The sequence below is a fragment of the Urocitellus parryii genome, chromosome 5 (assembly GCF_045843805.1).
Source record: "Urocitellus parryii isolate mUroPar1 chromosome 5, mUroPar1.hap1, whole genome shotgun sequence".
Classification (NCBI taxonomy): Eukaryota; Metazoa; Chordata; class Mammalia; order Rodentia; family Sciuridae; genus Urocitellus; species Urocitellus parryii.
In genome coordinates this window covers 141,324,360-141,347,545 of record NC_135535.1, presented here as the reverse complement: position 1 = coordinate 141,347,545, position 23,186 = coordinate 141,324,360, and positions in this window count along the sequence as shown.

Below are 23,186 nucleotides of genomic sequence, written 5' to 3'. Positions count from 1 at the left end.
TAAAAGCTTCTCTAATAACTATAAGCTAAATAGTATGCTACTGAATGACTGAAGGATAGCAGAGGATGTCATGGATAAAATATAAGGATATATAAAATAAATGAGAATAGTCACACAACATATCCAAAACACTGAGACACTATGAAGGTGATTCTATGAGGAGAACTCGGAGCACTGATTTCATTCATTAAAAGAATAAAAATTCTCCAAATAAATAACCTAAGATTACATTCCATAGCCCTAGAAAAAAGAAGAGCAAATTAACACTAAATGTAGCACAAGATGAAAAATAATTAAAATCAGCATCAAGTCAATGAAATGGAAACAAAAAAAGTTTCTAATATAACAATGATACAAAAAGTTGTTCCTTTTAAAAAAAATAGATAAAATTGATAAACCTTAAGCCATGCTAAAAAGAGAAAGAAGGAAAAATTCAATTTTCTAAAATTTATGATGTATACAGAAATATCACCACAGACAACATTGGATTGTAATACAGAGGCTAATCAGAAAATATTTTGAAAACTTATACTCCGATCACATAGAAAATTATAAAGACATTGAGAAATTTCTACATTAAGATCACCTACCCAAACAGAGCCTAGACAACATAGAAAATTTAAAGATCAATTTCAAGCAATAAAATAAAAGATATTATTGAATGCCCAGCCACAAAGAAGAGCCAAGGACACAATGGAATCTCAACTGATTTCAACCAGATCTTCAATGAAGAATTAACATCAATCCTCTCCAAATTATTCTATGGAAAAAAAACAGTAGAGGGACACTTCCAAACTTCTTCTATGAAGCTAGAATCATGCTGATTTCAAAATCAGACAAAAACACATCAAGGAAACAAAAATTCAGTCCAATAAGTCTGATATACATAAAAGGAAATGTTCTTAATAAAATACTGGGAAATTGGATACCAAAATACATGAATAAGATAGTGCACCACAAGCAAGTGGTTTTCACTCCAGGGATGCAATGTTGGCCAATCTTAGGGAAAACAACCAATGTAATTCATCACATCATGACACAAAAACACAAGAATCCCATAACTATCTCAATAGAAGCACAAAAAGCATCTGACAAGGTTAAAATTAAAACACCAGAAACCAGGAGAATAAAAACATACCTCAGAGAGATTCATGGCTGAATTCTGCCAGACCATCAAATGACAACTAATAATGATGCACCCCCAAAGATTACATGGGAGAGAAAAGAAGGAGACTGGCAAAACACATAATATTTGCGAAATTATAGGAAAACTGAATAAGAAGAAACAAGAAAAGAAAATTATTTAATTATATACTTGAGGAAGATATTTGCAAAAACGCTCATGGAATACTTGAAGACAATTTCATCAACACATTTAATCATCATAGAACAACATAACATTCAATTAATTAGAAGAATGCAAAATGGTTCAACATATGCAAATCAATGCAGTACACCACATACACAATAGAGGACAAAAATCTCATGATCATTACAATAGAAGTAAAAAAAGCCTCTGTCAAAATTCTACCATTCCTCATGAGAAAAGTCCTAAGAAACAAAGGACATCAAGAACTTGTTATAGTATTACAACAGTCATGTATGGCAAAGGCAAAGCCAAAGCCAATGGCATACTGAATGGTGAAAATCTATGTCATTTCTCCTAAAATCAGAAACAAGAATAAGCTCTGCATGCTCACTACTCCTATACAAAATAGCACCTGAAATTTCAGTCAGAGCAATTAGACAAGGGAAGCAAATAAAAAGTAAGAAGTCAAATTATCCCTTTTTACATATTATGTGATCCTCTTTTAGAAGATCTTAATGGCTCTCCCAGAAGAAGTTAAGATGGGATAAACAAACTTAGCAAAGTAGCTGAAAACAAAATCAACATGCAAACATAAATGATATATGTATACAATAAAATGAATGAAATCACAATAACAACTCCACTCACAATAGAAATAAATTTATACATAGGAATTAACCAAGGTAAGAGATTATATAACAATTCAAAGAAAACTGCATAATGATAAAAAGGAAATTGTACAAGATAAAAGAAAATATAGAGACCTCTAATATTCATGAAAAGACAATATTGAGAAAACATCCACATACATAAAGTGGTACAGAATTTATGCAATCCCTAGCAAACCTCCAATGACAGCTCGGAAGGCTAAGACATGAAGATCAAAAGTTCAAAACCAGTCTCAGGAATGGTGAGCACTAAGCAACTCAGTGAGACCCTGCCTCTAAATAAAGTAGAAAATAGGGCTGGTGCTGGGGCTCAGTAGTTGAGTGCCCTTGAGTTCAATCCCTGGTACCAAAATAAAATAAATAAGTACAGAAACTTCTATAATTTGAATCTTAGAATGTGACATGAGGTCTTGGAGTGAATATGTTAAAACATAACTATGTAAAAACAATCTTTTAATTAATATTGTACAATATGGTGAGAGTCTTTGTTTCTAGAACTGATTATTATTTGTAATATATCCTTCAGATGGACGAAGAGATTTAAATACTCTTTTAATGGAAGTACTCAGAAAACATGGGGGCAATACCATTGTCATACAAATTTTGAAAAACAGATTTAAAATTTCTAAATTTTCATAGTTCTTAACAATATCTAGTGTAAATTTAGAACCAAGGATTGAGAAGGAGAAAAATCTCTACCAAAAATGATGTGATACTAAAATATAAACTGGCTCAGAGAACAACTACTACAGGCAATGTGCTGTGCAGCTTTCAAACAAAAGTCACCATGATAATTACCAAAACTAATTAATTAAAAATTAATTTAGATCCAAATATCATGTTAGTCACATCAGTAGGACTTAGGTTACAGTAAATAAATTTAGGTTACAGTAAATAAATTTAAACAAAAATCCCTGACCAAATCTCATTATTTATCTGCAGCTGGAAGGCTCTACATAATCCAGTTCTTGTATCACTACATATTTTCCAGCTGCTACCACCCTTAAGTGCTTGCAGACCATCACTATGTACAAAACTATAAAAATAAAATAAATAAAAATTTCAACTGCACATAACATTGTTTATTTTGCAAAATTCCAACATAAAATAACCAGAAGATCACTGCTAATTGTAATGGTACACACTTCACAAAACAAAATCCATACCAAGAACATTAATTTCACAATGGTGCACTTTACCTTGGTATCAGATTTATTGGTGCCCACATTGTATGTAAGCCCATCTTCAATAGAACCAGATTCCCTGGAAAATCATTAGAGCAAAAATGAAAAACAACATTGAGTGAGCCCAGGTTTTCGAAGAAATAAATGCTGGTCAATATCTGGATATCACTATATTACATGATTTTTCTAAATTGATGTAATTAACATATGACCTCTGTTTTAAAAAACAGTATTTTTACCCTCCTCGACTCTACTTTTCTAATCAATTGAATAGTAAAAGAAGACATACTTAGTTCTGTTTCAAAGGTGATGGCCAGGTTGACAGAGCCTGAGAATAAACCTTTTTAAAAAATGGTCCTGAAGGCTGAACAGAAAATCCAACTAATCGGAGAAATCACTGTTATTACCTGAACTGAAACAAAAACTGGTAACCCAGATGAGGTTTCTACCTCAGATACACTGTCTCTACTCCCTTGTATCTCCAGGAATCAAAGACTAAGCCACATTAACTTGAAAATGGCATGTATAGTTCCTCAGCATGGAAACAACTTCCTGAAAAGAATCTATTGCTCCCCTTTATCCAGAAATATCATAGGGAGTTACCTGTTCCATTTAAATTGTTTGAAAGATGAACTTACAATAGTAAAAAACAAATGTGTAATGTGTTATTGAGAATACTTTTCCCTGCAAGATGGAGGCATTGTACATTATAAAATGCAACTCATGATCTTATATAGGTCCCACCTTATTCAGTACCACATTAAATACCAAGTAATTCAAAATTCTGTAGGCATTCAGACACTCAAGAGGAAACATTATTGGCAAAGTAGAGTTCTGGAAGCTGTACCTCTGTTTCCCTAAGTACTATCTAAATAACTTTCTCCCTATGGGCTCCCACTCCAAAGGCCCTCTCCTGCAGGACTCAAAGACAATCCCCTACTTTTAACTCTTCATCCTATGAAGATGAAGATTTCTGAAACAAGGTTGGGCTCAAAGGACAAAGTTAGGAGCTCTCTCTTCCTGCTCCTGGAAAATAAGCTAAATGAGTGTCAGTGACTGATCTCAGTGTGAACATGTTACCCAACTAGTCAACTGAAGATTCATGCTGGCTCTGCCACCCAATCACAATCCAGCCCAACCCTACATAGGAATGGAATCAGTGAGTTGGATGAATGTGAGCAGACATCTGTTCAGGGAAATACAAAATTGAAGTTCAGGAACTTCAAGCCTCATGATGCTTGAGGAAATCTAACCCTTCCTCACATTGCTCTCTGCTCTTCCCAGTGGCTCAAATAATTTTAAGATCTTCCCACAGGAACTTGGATTTTGCCCATTCCTCCAATAAAGCAAAAAAGCATGCAATAGCAAACCTCCCTTGGGCACCAATTTTTAAATATGCCTTTCTAGATAGCTCCCAACATCCTCTGTCATTCATGTTTGTTTGGTCATTAACAAATTAGCCACAAAACTTAATATTCTGATCTCTTTCTCAAAACCTATGCCTCCAAAACTCAATGTTCCTCTTCAAACTTGTCTTTCCTCTATTGCTTCCATTCTGATTCTCTGGACGGCGATCATGCACTACCTTCAGTCTCACCTTCTTCAGTTGGGTTCAGCTGAGTTCACTAGGCAAGCTCTCCTATTCTGTTGTGCACTCAGCTATGTGCAAATTAAAACTACTCTGCGATTTCATCTCACTCCAACCAGAATGGCAATTATCAAGAATACAAGTAACAATAAATGTTGGCAAGGATGTGAGGAGAAAAGGTGTACTCATACGCTGTTGGTGAAACTGCAAATTGGTACAACCCCTCTGGAAAGCAGTATGAAGATTCCTCTAAAAACTAGGAATGGAATCACCATTTGACCCAGTTATACACCTTCTTGGAATATATCCAAAGGATCTAAAATCAGCATAATATACTGAGGCAGACACATCAATATTTATACCAGAACAATTCACAATATCCAAGTTATGGGGCCAAGCTTGGTGCCTTTCTACAGATAAATGGATAAAGAAAATGAGGTATATATACCTAATGGAGAAATAGATGAAATGAATGACTATGAAAATTTTTAGTAAATCGATGGACTGGAGACTATCATGCTAAGTGAAATAAGATATTCCCATAAAACCAAAGCTTGAATATTTTGTTTGACATATGGAAGCTAATCCAAAATAAATGGGTGGGGAGCATTAAAAAAATAGAATTTCAGTGGAATAGACAAACAGGAGTCAAGAGAAGGGAGGAGAAATCAGCAAAGGACAGACCCTGGAATTAATCTAACATTATTTTCCTATGTACATATATGAATATATCATAGAGAAACCATTGTGCAAACCTGAAATCATTTAATTTTAAAAATATCTATGGGAAAATGGCAGAAAGATCAGTGGAGGAAAGGGAGGGGCTGGAGTGCATGAGGGGAGGGGAAGAAGAGATACTGGGGACTGCATTACAAGCAGATATGTTCCATTGCTTTTGTAATTATGTGATATAATTTCTACTGTCATGTTTAACTAAAAAGAAACAATGAAAAAATAAATAAACAACAACAAAAACCACCTTCAGAAGTATTAAAATTGTAAAATATTGGGCTAATAGTTAGGAACCTGAGTTCAGATTTTACTGTGGCACTTACTATATCCAGAAAATCACTTTAGTACCCTTTAAGTTGTAGGTTGTTGATCATGACAACCATTTGCCCAGGATGATAAACACATTTGGAAGTATTACTTTGACTAGTTGATAAGATTCTTTGAAACCCTGAAATTCTCTGTGTTTTTGATGCAGTATATAGAAGCAGGAATACTTAGCTGGCATTTTCTTAATAGAGCAAAAGAAACTCAAATAAAAGTAAAAAGAGAATGTAAAAAGTGACAACAATAAAAACACAGGACAATACTCATAACACGATTATACTCACATAAAAGTTAAAAGACTCTGAAGAAAAAAGTGTCTAGATAGAACTACATAGTGGTTGTAGCCTGAAGGTAAATCCAAATTGAGAAATCAGGAAATAGAGAGATCAATTGAAATATCTTCTAAAAAGATTTCAAATGTAATTTATGTTATATAACATGGCCTATACATCAATATACAAACACTTCCAATGAAATATTTTTTTCTCCCAGATTTGCCTCATGGTCCTATAATCATTGCTATTGTGAGATTTTTCCTAAAAGATTTGATGTTAAAAGGTATTGGTTATCAAACCACTTTACAAAATATTAAGACAGACTCTTTCAGTATTATCCTGGTTTCCCAGGTAAAGTCTGAATCAAAATGAACACATAACTCAGAATAAATTTCTGAATTCATCTTTCATGGAACTACATCTTGATCATAATGCCCCATGAGTCTCTATCAATCCATGAACAGGGGCAAAAGTATAGATTAGTCAGCCAAGTGGGTAGATGGTCAAATATCCATCTGCCATCATAGGCCAAGTACTTGTTAGTTTGGGAATCATGAAATAATCAGTTGACATCTCTGAATGATTGTTTAAATAGTAAACAGTAGGTTAGAGAAACAGTTTCAAGCTGCTGTGACTACTATTAAGAAAAAAAAAGTGCCTGGGTGTGGCAGAGCCTGTAATCCAAGTGATCTAGGAAGGTGAGGCAGGAGGATCACAAGTTCATGATTAGTCTCAGCATCTTAGCAATGTCATAAACAACTTAGAAAGACCCTCTCTCAAAATAAGAAATAAAAAAAGAACTGGGTATAAGACTCAGTGGTTAAGCACACCTGGGCTCAATCCCTGGTACCAAAACTAAAACGAGGGAGAGAGAGAGAATGAATGAGAACAAATTCCAGGCACATGATAACATGATAGGTTCTCTAGCTCAGGAAAGAATACTCAAAACACCCTCCTTTTTTCTATATGCTCTAAATACTTAACAAATACATTTTTCAATAATTTTTAGATGTAGATGGACACAATGCCTTTATTTTATTTACTTATTTTTATATGGTGCAGAGTATTGAACCCAGGAACTCACACGTGCTAGGCAAGCACTCTACTGCTGAGCCACAATCCTAGCCCTAACAACAAATACAATTTTTATATCCATAAAATCCTACCTGGTTAAAGTTTCATTTTTAGGACTCTCATCTGTTATTAAAGAAAAGGATAAAATTAATCAACAGTATAAAAACATGAAATAGTAAAAGTATATGAGACATATTTTAATACAAAGTATTCTTTTGGGACCATTCATGGAGACTCTTCTTGAATTAATATTATTTAATTTACTGATAGGCAATTAAGGCACTAAAAAATCTCATGTCTCCTTTACAGGTTTAAATACAGGTTTAATGAAACATAAAATTAAGATTCCAGTATCAAGTTTATGTTTCCAATGACAACATTTGTTCAGAGGCTGAGGCAGGAGGACTGTGTGTTAAAAGCCTGCCTCAGCAATGTAGGAAAGCCCCAATCAACTCAGTGATGCCCTCTCTAAACAAAATACTAAACATGGCTGGGCTTGTGTCTCAGTGGTTAAGTGCCCCTGAGTTCAAACCCTGGTTCCAAAAAAAAAATTATAGGAAAGTGTGCATATAAAAAAGTAAACATGCTGATTAGTGGAGAACAACATGATCCCTAGACAAGGGAGCAATTCACAACCCTAGGAATTGTGAGTAAAACGTCAAAGCTGCTGTTAGAATGTACAGGATATGCCATTTGTGGAACACATCAGAATCATTTACATGATCATGAGATGTGTATACTGCTTCTCCAATTGCCCTCCAGTTGAATAAGTGCAAATTATGGCATTTGTTGGTTTTTCCATCTCACATTTTGCTTCTATGTTAATGAAAACATGAGAATGTCTATAATCTCAAGTCAATAAACAGCACAAGAATGAGCAGACTTCAAGTATCTTACCATCTTTCTTGGATTTCTGAACATCTCCACATAAACTTCCTTTTCCTTCAGGGATATTCTGGGAAGAAAGAAAGGCTTTATGTGTAATGAGCATTACATTTGATAAAATAATTATAATATTCAGTATTACTACAGGATACATTAGAAAGAACACAGGTTTCTGAATTATTCTGATGTACATTCCAATTACAATTCTGCCATTTAATGACCTACATTTTCACATAGATTGAGAATTATTAGAGATGATAGAGACATCTACAAACATTACTCCCCTAACCTCTAGTTAGTTATTACACAGATACTATGATATCCAATAGATTATTTTCTTGACCACAATAATCCTGGGTAAAAATTTGATCCATCAGTAGCTCAGCATACTTGTCAAAATCTGACATTTAAGAAATTCAAAGTAACTACTCATGTTCCCATGATTTTTATTTGCACAAAGTCCCTCTTGAGCTCAGTTTTGAGGACAATTTACAACTGAGATGGGATAGAGTCTTTTTATCCTGTATGTCAGATACCTGAAGAGAAGTGATTGCATACATTTGGATGCATCTGACAAAGGCAATAATGAATCCTTTAGGGCAATGATGGATGAATGACAGGTGCACACAGCAAATAGAAAACAGAAAGATTAATTAAAGAAGCCACCATGGAGGCACAGGTGGCTGAGGGAAATATTGAGCCTAGAGGTAAAACATTTCTAGAAAGGTAAGGGAGGAGAAAGAAACAAACAGAAAGGGAAACATGGCCAGTCAATTGAACATGTGTTTAAGACAAAGAAGAAAGGAAAGAAATAAGAGCAGAGCATGGAAAGAAATAAAACACAGAATTTGGACCAAACAAATAATACTGATAATACTGATTTTGATTACACTACAATTTCTTCCTCTAAAAAATTCTATAATAAATCAGTTAGTTTCATTAACATAAATGAAATTGAATTATATAACCATAGTTATGAACCCTTGACACTATCCCCTTGGGATATAAAATCCTGCCTGTAGGCCAAAAATTTTGGCTGGAGTGACCTCAGAGTGTAAACCAACCTCGGAATGATTATAATCCAGACACATCTGTCTAAATTCAAACTCATTAATTGACTCAAACTATTTAATCAGTAGAACAAGTTATCCTAGGGATAACATCGCAATCCTACTCAAGAGGGTTGACAGGAGGGTTTAAGACCTTGATGGGTTGGATCAGGACATCCAAAGAATGTAATTGCCATTAATGGTTCATTTGTTCAATAATTAAAGTCCAGCATGATCTCAGTTCAGACTAGAGAAATCTAGGTCAGTTTCTAGCTATTAAAATATTTCTCCCAGTTAAAAAGTACAACAAAATTAAGGCTAATTTTATACATTTCCTTAGAATAATGGATGAAATAATCTAAACCTATTAAACCATTACTTACCCTGCCCTAGAACAGGGTCTGTTAGGATGGCAGAGCCCAGAAATTGCATAACACTTCAAACTTTATTACCTGAGGTTCAACTCCTTTTCTTAACACATGTTCTTAGTAAAATTATTATTCCTGGTTGTCCTAATTTTAGAGGAATAGCTTTCTTAACTTTAGTTGAATGAAAAATACTGGGTTACATACAACTCCAAAAAGGCCCAAACATTCTTCATTTGCTGATGCAATAAAATTATTTATTAAAGAACCACACAAACCTCTAACATCTTCCATCATTTTATTTATTATTGTACCTTCCCTAGCCCTTATCCTGGCATTTACAATGTGAATTCCCCTACTCACACCATGACCCTTCATCAACATAAATATGGAAGTACTCTTTATCCTTGCAACCTCAAGCTTAGCCATATGTACAATCTTATGATTGAGATGAGCATCCAATTCACAGCCCTAATCACAGCAGTACAAGTTGCAGCACAATCTCATATGAAATAACTCTGGCCATCATTCTCCTGTCATTTCTACTTATAATCAGGCCATTTACTTTATCAACCCTTATTGCAACTCAACGATTTTTAGGATCACTATCACCAACATAGCAATAATATGATTCATCTCAACAGTAGCAGAAACAAACCAACAGAAAGAGGAACTTGTATCAGGATTTAACCTACAATATGTTGTGGGCCTCTTTGCCTTATTTTTCCTGGACGAATACACTCATATCATTATAATAAACACTTTAACCACAACTCTTTTTCATAGGAGTACTCTTAAACCCACCAATCCCTGAAATCTTTATATTCAGTTTTGCATTAAAAACCCTTGTATTAACTTCAACTTTTCTATGAATTCAAGCATCATACCGATGATTCTGATATGGCCAACTCATACACTTATTATGAAAATAACTTATAACCCCTAACACTAGCTCTATATGCATATGACACATCTCCCTGCCCATTGTCATGGCATGTGTACCCCTCAAACCTAAAGAAATATGTCTGACAAAATAGTTACTTTCATAGAGTAAGTAATAGAGGTTTAAACCCTTTTATTTCTACAATCATAGGGTTTGAACCTAACCTTAAGAATCTAAATTTCTTGATGCTACCTTACATACACATAATGTTCTATTAGTAAGGTCAGGTAAATAAGCTGTCAGGCTATTCCACAAAAATGTTGGTTTATACCCTTCCTGTACTAATTAATCCCCTAATTGCCTCTACCATCAATTTCACCTCATTTTCAGGAATTTTAAAAACACTATTTAGTTCCCACTGACTACTTACCTCAGTAGGACTAGAAATAAGCATAGTAGCTATTATCCCTATTTTAATTAACAAAGCAAACCCTCAATCCACAGAAAATGCATCCAAATATTTCTTAATTCAGGCTCTAGCATCACTAGTTTTATACACTCAGGACAATGAACTCTAATCAACTCACCCAACCAAATTTCACCCCTAATATTTGCTGTAGTGCTGTCAGTAAAAATGGGACTAGCCCCATTTCACCTATGAGACCCAAAAGTTACCCAAGGAGTTCCACTTATATCAGCAGTAATCTGACTACAATGTCAAAAGTCGCCCCAAACTCCATTATGTTTCAAATTGCTCCCTCAATCAATTTGTCCTTATGACAATGATAGCAATGATAATAATAGCAATTCTGTCAAATGTATGAGGAGGCTGAGGAGGACTCAAACAAACCGTTCTACAAAAAATCCTGGCCTACTCATCAATCACCCACATAGGCTGAGTAATAGCAATCATTGCATTGAATCCCACATTGAATATATTTTATCTGATTATTTACATTATACATACAATCAACATGTTCATATTATTCTATTATAACAAGAAAACCACCACCCTTTTGTTGAAATAACTTTCAGTCACAGCTAGCAGCTAAGAGAAGCTTGGAAGTGCCTAAAATATCCACCTTCCTTCAGGCCTGAGAGGAGCGCCTGAGGATGGGGTAAAACCACATCCTCAGTACTTGGGTTTGCATTGCCAAATTACCAGGCCAGGAAACTGAGAGTCAAGGGCTTCAGGGCATGAAACCCCTGACTCATTAAGGGCCAAAGACCCTTCCAGATTGCTTTCCACCACGACAGCAATATTTAGAGATTCCTCAAAGTGCAGTTACATTAGGCAGAAGATGATTTGCTTATGGATATTGTCTTGCTTATGTATGATTGACAGGCACACCCCACTTGAACCCTATAACAGTTGTGTGCATTCCAAAAATAAAATGAGCTACTGGACGACAACCTGAGGTAAGTCTTCAGACAGTTCTCTCACCAGCTCCCAGAGTCTGTATGTTTATTCCGCATCTCTACCCACCCCACCCTGAAAAAAGGTAGCTGAGTGACCATTGACCACAAAGGGACTTAGGAACACATACATCCTTTTTCACTCTCCAACATATGAAACAAATTTCCTCTACTAATTTCAATAATACTTATTGTACTTATATCTCTCTAAGTGAACTTTCCCAACTGACAAAATTCACCCCCAAAATGAATGATTATTAACTTATATCAAATAGCAATGTCATTATATGTATCTATATCAATACCAATAACAGCCTTACTAAACTTATATTTCTATATATGAATTATCTACTCAACATCGCTAACACTATTTCCATCATCCAACAACACTAAAGTGACAATTTGAAAAACAAAAATAAACCCTCTCATGCCAACTCTCATAATTGCATCAACCCTCTCCCTTCACCTTATATCTTAGCTATCAATCTTAATTAAGCTAGGGATATAGGTTAAATTTAGACCAAGAGCCTTCAAAGCTCTAAGAAAGTACTAATACTTAACTCCTACAATCAGGACTATTTATCTCACATCAACTGAATAGAAATCAATTACTTTAATTAAGCTAAAAGCTATCTTAATTCTCTAGACGGATGATATTTAAACCTGTAAATATTTAATTAACAGCTTAATGCCTAACTGAACTAGCCTCAATCTACTTCATCTGTCCTAAGGAAAAAAAAGGCTTAAAATCTGTAAAATTCTTAGTAGGATAAAATAAATTTTCCCAATTTGCCTCTGAAAGAGAGTACTGGAAATCAGAACACTAATGAGCAGATACAACTGGAAAAGATGTAATTTATAGTACATGGACTGAGCATCAAAAATTTTAAGAAATTTTGATCTAAACTCCTAATCTTAGCTCAAAGCTGGAAGAAGTAAGGGGTATTCTGCTACCTACTTTCATATTTGTGACACTTCCTCACTTTCTTTGCTTCTTATTTGTGACATTAGTTTCTGGTAATTCACCAGAACTTTTATCTCTTGAACTTCAAAGGAAAATATATACCAAAGTCGTATTTTCAGAAATCCAATAGTCTTCATGATTAACTACCTCAGGCTTATTACTTAAAACACTTCATTTTCAGATATCTTCTTGTCTTCCCATTTATTCAGGTTCACAATATATGTAAAAGACTTTACATCAAACCCTATTCTCAGTTTTCCAAGACACGCCCATGTTTCCTATCCTGCAGTATCTCAAGAGTGACAACAGAGCTTTAAAACGAATACTTAAATAACTAAGTACACAAATTTCTGAAACTGAAATTATAGATTATGATATAAAAATTCAGAGTGTATATTTTTAAACACTGCTATGAAAAAGTTTTTAGAAGTTCAAATCATACTATATGGTTTTTCAGACTTTCTGCTTCAAGAACTATTTATTATTTGCCGAAGACATCTAGTTTTTAATTAGATTAAGAGATTTAAATACTCTTAATGGAAAAGACTCAAAACCAAAGTACAAATACCTTTACAATAGAAATATTGAGAAACAGGTTTAAAATTTCTACTTTTTAAAAAATTCTCACAGTTTAAATGTAAATATGGAACCTAGAATAGAAATCGAGGAAAAGCTCTCATAAAAATATATGACATGAAAACAAAGTGGCCAAGAAAAAAACTATACGCAGTGTTCTGCATAGTGTTCAAATTGAAGGAATTAGGAAAATTTCATGATTCATAAATATTTATTTGATTCATTAAAGATTTATTTTGTCCTGAGTATTAAAAATTATGGAAGCTTATTTAAAAGTCACAGTGAATTTATCCAATAATCATTGACCCAATCTCTACTAATGTAATTACAATGTTTCTACTAATGTAATTTTCTGTGGCTATGGATTTTCAAAAGCCCCTACTTGCCTAAAGGATCAGATGGAACACTGATAAAAGATAAAAGTAAAATCCCAACACATTGTTATCAGATAATTTCTCCTAGAACATTTCCAAATAAAATGACAAGAAAAGCATTGCTAAATTGAAAGACTAAACACTTCACAAAATTCACATCAAGAAAATGAATTTAACAACAGGGCATTTACCTTGGTGTCAGATTTGTTGTTGCTCTCTTCTGAAGTAGGCTTGGTATCAGCAGCACCAGGTTCCTCTGCAAATCTTTAGAGCAAAATGTATTACAAAAATGGGTGAGTCTGGTTTTTTAAAGTAATAAAATCTGGTGAGTGTTTGGATATCACTATATTAAATCAGGTTTTTTCTTTTTCTTTTTTTTTAAGAGAGAGAGAGAAATTTTTTTAATATTTATTTTTTAGTTTTCAGGGGACACAACATCTTTGTTTGTAAGTGGTGCTGAGGATGGAACCCAGTGCAGCACGCATGCCAGGCCATCACGCTACTGCTTGAGCCACATTCCCAGACCCAGAATCAGGTTTTTGACTGAGAGAATTAAAATATGACCTCCCTTTTAACAAAACTTTTGTTTACCTCTTACTGCCTTCGATTTTCCCATTCTATGAATCATTTAGTGAAGTCATACTTAGATCAATTTCAAACAGTGAGAGGCAATATATTAGCCAAGTCTGAGAATCATTTATCTTCAGAAACTACCTCCTGCCCTGAAGGCTGAACTGAAGAATCCAATTAGAGTCCAACACAACCTTTGTGGCCTGGACTGAAACAAACCTGATAATCTAGCATGAGGTAGAAAGAGATACTGCTCCTTCTCCCTTTTCTCTCCCTGTATCAAAGTTGGCTAACTTGAATGTGGTAGCCTTGGTGCTTTGGCATGGAAACCACTTGCAATATGTACCTATTGCTTCCCTTTACTCAAAAACAGCACAGGGATTTCCCTGAAACATGTTAATGGTTTGAAAGATGAAGATACACAAGAGAAAAAAAAATGCATATGTTGTTATTGGGAATTCCTTTCTTAGACACATTAAAACATTATAAATTATATAATTCAATTAATTTCCCAGTACAAGTCCTGCCTTATTCAGGGCCATGAAAGCACTTCAAAATATTCACAGACACTCAGACACTCAGTGGGAATGATTGCCTCTGAGGTAGAGGACTGCACGTGGGACTCTGTTTCCCTAAGTACTATCTAAAGTTGTACTTCTGTGTCCTCAAATGTCTCAACATCTTCCTTCCTGTGGGCTTCCACTCCCATGTCCTCCTTCTGCAGGACCTTTCAAGCTTTAAGATGTACTTTCCTGAACAAGGTTGGCTTCAATGACCATGAGTGGGAGCTGCTCTTTCCTCACTCCTAGAAAATAAGCTAAATGGAGTCTCAGTCACTGGTCTCAGCATAAGCATGTTACCAACCATCCAACTAAAGCTCTGTGATAGCTCTGCCAGATTGTACCCATGTCCTACCCTACCCTAAACATAGGGGAAAAATGAGAAGGTGGCAAAAGTGGCAGAAGTGAGCCTATGCCTGCTCTGGGCCATAGATCATGTGGTTGAGCAACTCCTAGTCCTTTGGTGCTTGAAGTCTGGTAAACCACCCTCATGTTCCTATGTACTCTACACAATCTTCCCAGTAGCTCAAAAGGTTTTAACATCTTCAACAGAAACCTGAAAGTCTGTCAGTTCCTATAAGCAACAACTTGTTTTGGACTTTTTTGAACCCCTTATTTTAATATCATTTTCTACTTAGTTCCCAAAATCCATGTCCTAAATTCCTGTTTTGTCTTCATCAAACCAGGTGTAAACTCAGATATTTTGTTTTCTTCTGGGAAAACCATGATTCCTACCCAACTCAGTTTTTCCTCTTCAATATGCCCTCCCTCTGTAGTTCTATTATGATCCTCTACCTCCAGGTTCACTTACTAATTCTCTTCCTATTATCCATGTTTGGGCTCACTAGACTCACTGTTCCATTTTATTGTTAAAATACTCACCAATGGTACTGCAATTCAGAACAGTATTTGGCTTTCCATTAAGGAATATGAGTTCAAATGTCATTGCTGTTACTTTCTACAAGATAAGGTCATTTAATATATTTAAGTTTTAGGTTGTCCATCCTAACAACCATTTGGCAGAATGTTTAAAATATTTTGAAGTATTGGAGGTTTCTTTGTCTCATGACTAGAGTCTTTAAAATTCTGTTATTCTCTGTGATTTTGATTTTATCTAGAGAATAATTTAGTACTTAGCTGACAGTAATTTTTTAAAAGACCAAACATCAACAAAAGCAGAAGAGAAAGTTAAAAAGTTTTTTCAAGAAAACATCATAGCCATAGAAAAAACATAAATGATGAAAAAAGAAAAATCTTTCTAGAACTAGGCAGGGACGCTAGCTTGATGTGACAATCAACTATGAAATCAAGAACTAGATAAACCTATTAAACTATTCTCTAAATAATTATTGAAGAAGATTAATGTAATTAATAACTATATATTATTAATATTAATAGTAATCATTATTAACAATTAATAATTGTTTGTATATCACAGACAGGTCATATGTATTCTTCACTTCCAGGAAAACAATTCCTCATCAGTAATTTCCTGACTTAAAAAAAAATCTTTATTTTATTCATATGTGGTGCTGAGGACTGAACCCAGGACTTCACACATGGTAGGTGAATGCTCTACTTCTAAGCCACAACTCCAGCTCAATTGCCTGACTCTGCTTATGTAAAACCCATGGTCCTATGACCACTGGTATGTGAGATTTGCCCTAAAACATTTGAAGTTAAAAAGTTACCATTTGCTGGGTGTAGTGGTGCAGGCCTGTTATCCTAGCAGCTCTGGAGGCTGATGTAGGAGATCATGAGTTCAAACCCAGCCTCAGCAAAAGTGAGGTGCTAAACAACTCAGTGAGACCCTGTCTCTAAATAAAATTGAAATTAGGGCTGGGGATGTGACTCAGTGATCAAGTGCCCCTGAGTTCAATCCCGAATACTAAGCAAAAGGTACAACACTTACTGGTGCCAGGTTTTAAAAATATTAGCACAAATTCAAGTACAAACAGGTTTTTTAGAAAATGCCTGATTTAAGCATTAACAGACAAATAAATTTGAACTTATGAATTCATCTGCTATGGACCTGAATCTTGATCCTTTGTGTCATAGAGGTCCCTATCAATCTATGTAAAAGGGCAATAGAATGAATTTATCAGCCAGACAGGCTGATGATCAAATCAGAGGCCAGCTATAAGATTATAAGATCATGGGCCCATTAGTCAACTTTTTTGAATGACTGGTGCTTAATCAGTAATTAATAGGTTATAATAGCACAGATACTTTCAAAGGTGGTGTGATGAATTGCTAAGCACATATTATGGTGTCTGGCTTAGACTAGAACATCCAACAATTTTCATTTCTTTCTGATGCATTCCCTCATTAGTTTATGAGGTCATTATTTTTTTCTTTTTTAACTGGTAAAATTCTACCTGGTTGAGGGCTGGGGATATAGCTCATTTGGTAGAGTACTTGCCTTGCATGCACAAAGGCCCCGGGTTCAATCCCCAGCACCACCAAAAAACAAAAACATACCTGGTTGAAGAGTCACCGCCCACTATAAAAGCAAATGGTAAAATAAATATGTTATCAACAATACAAAACATAAATAGTAGAAGTTCATGAATCATGCTTTCTTATAAAGCAATTCTTTCAGACCATTCCTGAAGACTATTCTGTACTGGCTATCAATTATACTACTGATAGGCAATTAATGCACTGTGAATCAAGGGTACATAAAAGGAGCAAAGGTACAGACTGTAGGCATAGCAAACTTATTCTGTGAAATAATACTAGAAAATACACCATATCATGGGAAATTATATAGACACCAAGGAACAGAAAGTGTTTAGAACCCCAAGTGGACCTGACCAGAAAAGAAACTCTCCACATCATATTATTATATAAAATTGTCAAAAATACAAAATCAGAAAGAATACTGAAAGCTACAAGAGACAATGGTTGAACCTGTTATACAGGCAAAGCTATCAGAAGTACAGTACATTTTTAAACTGAAACTTTAAAAACCAGATAAGTATACAATGATTATTTCAAGCCCTGCAGGGGGAAACAAAACTGGAATATACAAGGGCAATTATCCTGTTAAGCAGAGTAAACCAGAAAGGCAAGTATCCTGTGTTTCCCTCACATGTACAGCCTGGAAAACAAATAAATGAAAGGATGCTCTGAAACTACAAGTGACTATAGGGATGAGGGAAAAGACCGTGGAGAAACAGAGAAGGGAACATAGGGAGGATAGAGAGGATTCAAATATGATATGATATCCCTGTGTGGAAATGTCACAGTGAAATCCACTCATTAGTGCCAAAAAACAGGAGTCAATAATTATACTAAAAAAGTATCAAGTTTTATAACAAGCCTAATTTACTGTAATGTCACTATAGAAGAATTACACAACATACTAATTTTAAAATATGATTTATACAAAGACAAGTAAGATTTCTGAAGCCAAATTTTAAATAACGAAATCTTTTTCAGAAAACATTGTTTGAAAATATAAATTCTCTACCATTTCTTAAAGAATTCTAAATTATAGGCTATTAAAAAGGAAAATATGAATGTCCTATACACATTGATCTGATGCCACTCCTTTATGATGGCACTTTCTTACTCTTACTTTTTTATGTAGGGTAGGAACACTAAGGGCAATTCACTATCAGAAGTATTACCTGCTTTCCTGGCATGCATGTCATTAAATACTGCTCGTGTATGTGCCAGAATTATTTTCCTATTACAATGTACAAAAAAGGAATCAAATTAGTATCTTAAGACTGATGTGAGAAACACTAACCAAATATAAATTGTGAAGAGTATTATAGATAGCATCAGAACTAGTATCAGTACTTAGCCCCACATATTTCAAATGTGCAAGCTCTCTATGCACGGTATTAATCTTGCAGTTATTTTTAGGATGTTTGGGGAAGGGGGTATTTATTATGTTTTGTTTTAGAGATGAGGTTTTACCACATTGCCCAGGCTAGTCTTCAAATCCTGGGCTCATGCTACCCTCCTGCCTCAGCATCCCAAAGACTGCATCCATAAGTTGTAATCAAAAACAAAGTAAGGTGAAATGAATGTTCACATTTATAATTCACTTTCATTTCACCTGCTCAAATATTAACTATATTAGCTTGACATAAGGAAAACATTCTGAACTCAGAAGATGTCCTCTCTCTGTCAACAATAGCTTTGTGTTTTGACACAAGTCATTGCTCTTAGGCTCAAAGTCTCCTTCTAAAAAATAAGGATTGTACTGCTTTAGGTCACCAGGTTGCTATGAAGATTTAGTGAGTTAATATAAACAATGCTGAGAGAAATAGTAAAGTAATGGAATTATTTGTACGTTAATGTTGAACTCTGAAACTCAAGTAAAAATCCAATCTCAGTTTTTTCACAGGTTCTAATGATCAAATATTGCAATTATTAACAAATTCTAATGAGTCCTAATTTGGGTCATTGACTGTACTATTCTTGTGCTATATTGTTTAGGACAAATCAGGTGTTTAATAATTTATAACTCAATTTATTTATAAATATAATTGAATAACATATTTTTCTCCTTATACTAAAACTAATCAATCAGTTAGCTTGGATTATTACTATTCCTTTTCTACCTAATCAAATGGAACCAGTAGATCTTTATTCAGAATGAAGCTTAATTTCCACACTGATCTCTAGCTAACTTGAAACACAAAACCTTCTTTTACACATGAATACTGACAAATCATGATAAGGCTTAGCTCTAGGTTCAATGAATTTACTTTAGTTTTTGAGAATGCTGCTTAATGTCTTATTTGTGAGAAAGAACTTGAAATGTTCTGAAAAATGAAGCAGATATGAAAGCAGCATGGAAAACTTTTATTGCCATGGGGAAAAAAAATCACTTAAGGTACCAATTAGGATTAGCATCCTCCCTGGGAATCACTGACATGGGGCCTCCCACAACCAAAGAAAATGTGCTTTATGAGATATAATGGGGCTTTGGGCTACGGATCAGTTAGAAGAGATTAAAAGGGAACTCTGAACTTTTCCTATAAGATTATTTGAGACTGTTGGATTATTTTGAATGATCCAAAAAGACAAACAAAACCCTCAAAGGACCACTCATCATAAAGGTCTGGGCTAGCATGTGGACTGCACATAAGGTTTTGAGTGGGAGGGCAGGATTGGCATGTTCACCCTGGGGTGACCAAAGCTAGGAGATCCAGCTACTAAAGCAGAGTGCCAACTGGGAAACAATAGATGAGGTGATAACCATATGGATACTTAGAAGGAAAATAAGTTGTAACTTTTAAGTCTAAGCTTATATCACCATGAAGACTCAGGGATCTGGATCAGTCAGGACAACCTGGTAGTGAAGTTAATCATTACCAGATTGTAGGACTACTTCTAATTGCAACATTACAGCAACCCAATGGACAGAAACAAAAGAATGTCTGGGAAGTCCTTTTTATCTACCCTCTGGTGAAAGAGATTTCTCTTCCTTAGGCTTAAGAAACTCCTCAAAGAAATCCAAGGAGAATGGTTGAACAACTAGTTCCTAGAGAAAGTAAGATTTTCTGTTAAACTCTGACATGGGGCCTCCCACAACCAAAGAAAATGTGCTTTGTAAAACCCAAAATGACACTGGCAAAACACAAATAACCAAAACAAAAAATCAAAGATATGGTGTTATTTGTGCCCCATATGCAGGGGTTATACTTAGAATATAATGGATAATGCTGGGATAATGCTTAGGATAAATCAGCTATTTAACAATTTATAAACTCAATTTATTTATAAATATAATTGAATAACATAATTTTCTCCTATACTGAAACTAATCAATCAGTTGGCTTAGATAAAGGTTTTAAAAGTCCTGAGACAGGGTTCTACCATGAGCACCATCAGAAACAGGGTGGGGCTTAATGAATCCTACATACATTGCGCCATCTAAAGAGTCTTGATTTTTGCAGGGGTCTTGACTGCAATCCAAACATACCTGAACTATGAAATCAGATTGGTGTGTAGGATGCATTAGTTGTAATTATTTTGAACCTCCATTGAATCATATCATTTTAATGCAAACACTTACACATTGAAACCACTAGCAATGGCGTGCTGTAATGCGTTCCTTCCAGACTGATCTTCAGCAAAGGCATCAATACCTTCTCGAAGAAGAAACTCAACTATATATTTTGCATCATATTTTGTGGCAAGTATGAGGGCTGTTCTAAAATAACAGAGAGATAACTTCACCCTTAGGTACTTTAAATGATGAATTGTCTTTAATAAAATCATTTAAACAACTAATCTTTTTACCAATTTAAGTTCTTGATTGTGTACAAATAACCTTTATATATACTAACACCCAAGGGTTCATCTTTGCATATTACCTCCACATCAAATAGAGAAACACAAACAGGAAACCTCTTATCCCAATTGGGTATTACATAACAGAAGTTGCACATTTAATGTACTTTGATGGACCACAACTATGATGAGGTCATTTGACTGAAATAGGTAAAGATTGAAGTGAAGAATGATCCATTTTTACCCTAGTCTAATGTAACATGTTATAACTCTAATTCACTTCAAAGTCAAATAAGAAAAGGCTGTTTGCAAGCTTAAAACAATAGGAATAAGAATGATAATTATAGTCATTGCAGTTTCAGGTAATGATAATCATGGGCATTTGCTAGGCACTGAAACTTCTGCAATATACGTAATTTTCTAACCACCTTCAATTATATATTATCTTAATTTTCAGGAAACATGTTTAGTGATGAATAATGTTTCTAAGGTGACACACCTTGCAATTAGCAAAGGAAGGAATGCAAAACAGTCATGTTTGGATCTAAAGCCTATCACTTGTCTTTTGCTCACCCATCTATGACTCACGTTTATTAGCAAATGTTTATCCCATTAAAGCTGCTTTTCTTCCCTTTGCTCCAGTCAATTAAAAATATAGCCATCAGAGTATGTTAGAAATGAAAAGGAGGGGATTAAAAATAATCTACCAATAGCAATTAATGCTCACCTAGAGATAACCTAAAATGAATTTTCTTCAAAAAGCAGTTTAAGCAAAGGATCATCCAAAAGTAAATGGCTTTCAACATCTACTTATGATCAACAGAGCATTGTAAAAGAAAACATACATAAGATGCAGAAGTTTAAATATGATAAAAGGTTAAGCAATTCACAGTATTGAATGCAAAAGTAAACAAAAAGCGAATACTTTGCAAAATTAATGTGAAATACCCTTGGCTAAAGGGTTGATAATGTGACAAATCAAATCAGTTTACACATGACAAACATCAACAAATATTATAATGGAATCTGATCATACTATATAATGTTATTTGTATTAGCCCATATAATTACTTTTCTAAAAGGTGATATGTGTTCCTATATTTCAATTTATCCCAATAATTGTAAGTTAATATTCTTCTTCCCATTAATTTAATATTTTTACTTGAATTATTATTATCATTCCATTAAACTTTGAAAGATATCACTACTATACCTTTTCTCTTTGTCAACTGCATGTATATTTGCTTTTCTGTGAAGTAACAATGCTGCGACTTCTTGACTGTTGTACTTCAAAGCAAGTAGAAGGGGCGTGTGGCCATCCTAAAAAAAAATAAAACAATTTATTCACAAAATTTCTCAACTGAAGCAGAAAAATTATAAAAGACATAATGGGTTCCAGAAATCTTGGTCTCCATCATAGCATTTATCCTGGTTTATTGATGTTGTGTGGTTGCAGCTCCCTTCTAAACCAAGAACTTGTTGACGACAGGGACTAGATCTTTTATCTCAAAAACCCCAAACCCCAAAAACCTAAAGGTAAATTATTTTGGTACTTTTGTTGAATTAATGTGCTAAATTTTCTTTTTTAGAGTGTGAATTATCCATCTATTCCAAAGAATATCTACTTTTCCATAAATACCAAGCTTCATCATAAAGATTCCTTGTTAGAGAAACATGTCCAATATTAAAGAAGTCCTTTGCCATCATTAATACCAATTTGAACATTTTTGTATAAAACAGTTACATTTGAGGAATTAAGGAGTTTCTAGGAGACAACTATTGAGAGTTTTCCAATGAGGAGAAAGCTTCTCTCATGGTGTATAAACCCAAGTGATTCTATCTATGGTGTCAGGATCCCAAATACCAATGTCAGGCACTGCTTCAATAGATTTCTAAGGAAATAGGTTTTGAATTAAAAGAGGCTCAAAATGACCTTTGATTTCATTCTTAATTGTTCCCTGAATTTGCTGATATTATACAATGAAAACTGTTTGTATTAGCTGTTACAAAGCTCAACACAAAATATATGCTCACTTATAATAATAATCCTGGGTTATACTATCATAGTCCACATCTACTTTTTAAATTCTCTTTTACTCTGCTCCCATTTTAATTGCAATTTAAAGTTATTA